Genomic DNA, 5,000 nt, shown 5'->3' on the forward strand with positions numbered 1-5,000 from the left:
TGTCAGTAATTAAAAGTTACTGTTACGAGTTATCGACGTTAAATAAGGTCTACTTTACTTTACTTTACTTTCACTCTCGTGACCAGCAGCCATATTGGATTACTGAAACAAATGAAAGTATTTGCATATAAATAGAGTACCATTCCCGGAAGATTAGTTTGGTACACCATCATGGCCACCATTTTCTTTGTTTTGGGACACCAAGATGGCCGCCGTGACGTCATATGAAAACACTCTATACTCTGGTCTGACTTTGTCATCAAAACCGACTCCCAGTTAATTACGTCTGGCTGCGCACCAACCGTGACGGCAACGGTGTCGATTCGGTCGACTCAAGCCGAGTCGGTTGTCCGCGTGCACCGGACTTGGGCCTTGGGGCGTGCACACTACGTGCGCACGCAACGAAGCAGTTTTCAAACGAAAAACCTTAAATAACAATGACCACAACAAGGTTTTCTGAACCCGCGAGACTGAGCACCCCCAGCAAACCATTGCTTTAACGAAAACCACTGGTCAGCAACCTGGTTCTGGTCATTGCTGTCTGAGGTCTTCCGTTTCAAAGTTTGCAACGTCGCACGTGAAACCATAGAGAAACTCTTTGTAACTGTTAAGATTTTAGAGGTTGGGAAATACTCCGGCGATCTTCGACAATTACAGGGGTAGCTGACTTAGTGTGAGGCAATAGACAAATCGAACTCCACAGATAGGCAATACGTACACCAGATTTAATCAAAGTTCAAGAATCTCAGTTCCTTGAGTTACAGAGTAACGACAGCTTGAAGAATTGACGATAACTTTACGATGTAACAGTACTAGCGGTACAAGTAGGTTTGTAGCGATGAGTAACAGTTATGGTAGCGGTAGATGTAGATGTGGCTATGGCTGTGGGTTCGAACTGAAAAACGATAATTCGGCATACAATTGATTTAGAGAGTATTAAACTAATCTAGTAATTCGACATGCGACATAAACATAACTTGGTGATAACTGAATGTCAATGGAACCTTAATAAATTGTAACTTATAACTAGCAACAGCAGTAGCGCAACAATTACTAAACTAAGACTAAAATGAACATAATGCGCAGTAAATCATAAAGAATCATTTGGAATCTCACACCTAGTGCAATTCCATCACTAAACTCTAAAAATCGACCATAATCATGCAATACTAAACTATCAAGTACAAAAAGATAAAAAAACTTACTTCGGTCGACGACTCACACCAAAAGATAGCTTGATAGGATATCCATTGATAGATAGCAAGTAGCAGATTCTACGATCGCTGAACAATAATAGCTGAATATACCTTAAGAGTGCGCAATTTATAATAATGCGTACGTGAATAAAACTAAGGCGTTGTCCAAAAACGTGTGCTCTACAGTTTTCTAAACTCCCTCGCAGAACATGTATTAGCTATCGATGAGCATGAAACTGCAAATTCCCAGGGAAGTTGTAGTATCGAAGCACGTTTCCCTTTAAGACACTATTTATATTCACTAGAAAATTCGTGAGAAAAATGAGAAAGGGAAGGTAGGCGTTTCAAAACTAACACTCTTTCTTCGTTGTACGCAGGCTATTTAAGGGCACCTTAAAGCGTCAGGGAGTATATTCGAGAAAAATGAATTTCAAAAACGCTTGTTTTGGCTTTCAAATTTCCCGGGAGGCGCCATCTTGAATAATTGTGTCGTGTCGTGGTTGCTCTATTGTTCCAGAACAAACGCCCTTTGTATCAGAACAATAGGGCAACCACGAAACGTCACAATTATTCAAGATGGTGGCGCCCGGGAAATCAGCCAAAACAAGTCTTTTTGAAATTCATTTTTTTCGGATACAAATGCTTTCATTGGAAAAAGTTTGAACAATTTTAATTGTTAACATTATGTTCTGTGGTTTAAAGTTATTTTGTTGTTTTAGTGGAGGTTCCCTTTAAACTAGCTGATAAAAAAGTCTCCAGAAAACTATTTGGAAAAAAATTTCAACTTTCCTGTTGCCTTAGTAAGCCTACGGAAAGTACAATGTTCAACAAGTTCCGTATGTTGGTTTATTATTCTTTGTTAGTTGGTCGCGTATGGAGTGCATCGACCTGTTAATCGTTGCGCAAGCGCAGTGTACAAACCACCTTAAACTCGGCGTGTATACCACGACGTCACTTTGCCAAGATTTCCAGAAAATATATACCCGGTGAAGGGTATATTATAACAAACTTTCTCCGGAAATTCCGACCGAAAATTTTCCATTTGCCATTATCTCCTGATTCCCGACCCTTTGAGGGTTGCCTTCACAATTTGGGAACGCAACATTTTAATGGTACACAAAATTTCGTCCGGTTGATTGGTGTATTTGGAAAACCGATCACTTATTAAGCAATGGTCACTCCACTCAGAATTTTCCAACAAACAGTAAACAAAGTTGGTTTGAAAAACTCGTTTTAGTTCAACCTGTTTAGAGCGAGTTTCAATCGAGTGTCGTAAAACCAAAACCAAAGTAATCATTTTGGCCAATCAAAACTCGAAGTAATTACACGTAGCCGACACAAAGCGCGGGAAAATGTGCACGCGCGAGCAAGGATTGGTTTTGGTTTCACTTCTGATTGGTTAAAAAGGGTCCGAGAACTTTGAACCAATCACTGAGTGAAGTATGCAAAACCAAAGCAATTCGCTAATAGACCAATTTCGATATATTAAAATTCAGTCCAAAACAAAAGGCATCATCTCGAGGCTCTGGGGAATAAACTCATACAAATCCTTATATTTATTCCCCAGAGCCTCGAGATGATGTCTTTTGTTTAGGACTGAATTTTAATATATCGAAATTGGTCTATTACTTTCGACATTCAATTGAAAACCGCTCTATTTGTTGTGAGTAGGTCGTCTAAAACATGCCTGCACACCCTGTGTGCTTTTCAATAGAAAAAGCGTGTGGATGCCTTTCACACTAAAATCGAGGAAACAATCGGTTAAGATTAAAACTAAACTGCGAAATAGCCAAGAATATTACCGCAAATACTTGAGATCTATAAACAAAGCGAAGGGCAGGTGATGCTAGAAATAAGATCCCTTGAGGAGAAAAATGATGATTTTTATCAGAAATATGAATTTTACAACTGTTCATCAGAAACAAAGTATGCAAAAAAGAATTGACAAAAGAGACCGTGACATACTTAAAACTACAAAGATCATAGAGTCATTTATAATAGAATCTGTCGTAAATAAAATGCATTTCTCCAGTGAGCTCGAGAAGACCTCTTAAATAATCAGACGTGTGTGAAGTCCTCAACTTTTGGATTATTCAGTATCTCGTCGCGGATAATTCTTGTTTGATAAGAAAGATTTTTTTCCTGTTTAACGTAGGGGGTTTTAATCCCAAAAAAGAATTTAAAACACGTACAAATAAAGGTAAAAAGAAAATGTTTGTTTTTTTTTTTTGTTCTGCCTGAGGGATGAATGAGTTCGAAATTGTCATGGCCGATTTTCGCTTCTTCTTTAAATCAGTGTATATCTCCCTAAGTTTTGCTGAAATAAGGGATTCACGTGGAAAATAGTTGATTTTGTGGGACTATTAAGCTCATCCGAGATTCATTGGTTAATTTATGACGGCAATTTAGATTGAAAAATACCACGGAATCACGTTCCACTTTTGTTACGTGCCATTTTGGTCGCATTTTGTTTCGCCTACACTTCATTGCCAAAAAAAAATTGACATGTAGAGCTGAAGGGATGTAACAGAAAACTCAGCTGTTAAGTGTTCTAAAACTCAAGAGGTAGAGTAATGAGAAATTCATGGAACTAAACAAACAATGCGCACTGAAAGAATTGAGTTTCGACTATGACCGCTTCTTTGAATTTTTTATTTCATCGCTGTGACCCGCGTCGCTCTATCGCTGTTTTGTTATTATATAAACTTGCGATTGTTTTAATTTATAATGGACGCATTTATACTGAGCAAGACTGAGTTATAAACCAAATGGAAGAATGATACGTTTTAAATCCTGGAGAATCGAAGGAGAATAAATACTTACTATGCCGTTGCCTGGAGAGAAATTTTTAACCCAGAACAACGCAGGTAAACTCAAACGATCCAGTATACCGACAAATTACGTTTGACCACGATCGTGAAATTAATGTTTATTTTCACAAAATCGCTGAATAGAAAACCAGAAGACTAAGCGATAAGAAATTATTATTTAATGTATTTCGTTTCCCGCTTCCCTTTTTAGCCACGCCGCAGTTTTGCCGTAAGAGCTTTGGAAAGCACGGAGGAGCAGACACGAGCCGATGAGAAAAAGAACATAACTGCGCTAAATTATACTTCAACTCTGCATTGCAAATAAACGTCCTTGAATAAAATAAATATAGAAACTCCTGAATTTTTAATGAAGCTACTCGCTAAATGAACAGAGCAAATTAATCGGAGTTTACAAACAAATGCGCGTGAAAGCACACATTTCGGCTTCGAATCCGTAAGCCAGCTCCGAAGTTTGGAGCCACTGCGAAGGAAAATCTTCGGGATTACATCAAGGGGATGAAAGTTCTTTTTTCCCTACAGTCAGTTTATATCGCATTAATGAGCGCTATTTGAAGAATATTAGCACATAAAAGCATTCAGTGAGATGTCATCAAAACGCAGCACTTTTGACGCCTCATAATTTTAAGAAATAAGCAGAATTTTGGCCTTCGGGTGTAATGTGGAAGCACTTAAATCTTTACCAATGGGCTTTCGTTGTATGCTTTTATGTATAACCGTGAAATCTCCGCCAGAATGACTAGTCAATGCTTTCAAATTTTCATGACTCCTTGCTTCCATGGAGGACCCTTGTTAAGTTTTCCCTATTTCCCAAAATATCTACTATTTTAGGAGATAAGAATGGAGCGCAATTCGCCAATGAGGTTGTCGTAATCGCAGATAGCGGGTATGTGGTTGAGAGATGACGACAGTGAACGAATCAACTTAAAAATTTCCAGGTTATTAAAACGCAATGCAAGCTCTGCTATTAAACCAG

At 38.4% G+C, this 5,000-nt stretch overlaps 1 protein-coding gene across 3 annotated transcripts in view; it reads left to right on the forward strand.

The window, feature by feature from the left end:
* The window catches only part of LOC137968128 (neurexin-3b-like), a 44,879-nt gene that overhangs the window by 6,649 nt on the left and 33,230 nt on the right, over nucleotides 1-5,000 (forward strand). The window contains exon 2 of one of the 3 annotated variants that reach the window (XM_068814752.1): nucleotides 4,856-5,000. This exon is cut by the window's right edge and continues 626 nt beyond it. The exons of 1 other annotated variant lie outside the window; for it this stretch is intronic. The gene's annotated coding sequence lies outside the window, so the exon portion shown is untranslated. The remainder of the gene's footprint in view (nucleotides 1-4,855) is intronic. One more of the 3 variants, XM_068814753.1, reaches the window with a different exon arrangement.

Source organism: Montipora foliosa, chromosome 8 (assembly GCF_036669935.1).
Source record: "Montipora foliosa isolate CH-2021 chromosome 8, ASM3666993v2, whole genome shotgun sequence".
NCBI lineage: Eukaryota > Metazoa > Cnidaria > Anthozoa > Scleractinia > Acroporidae > Montipora > Montipora foliosa.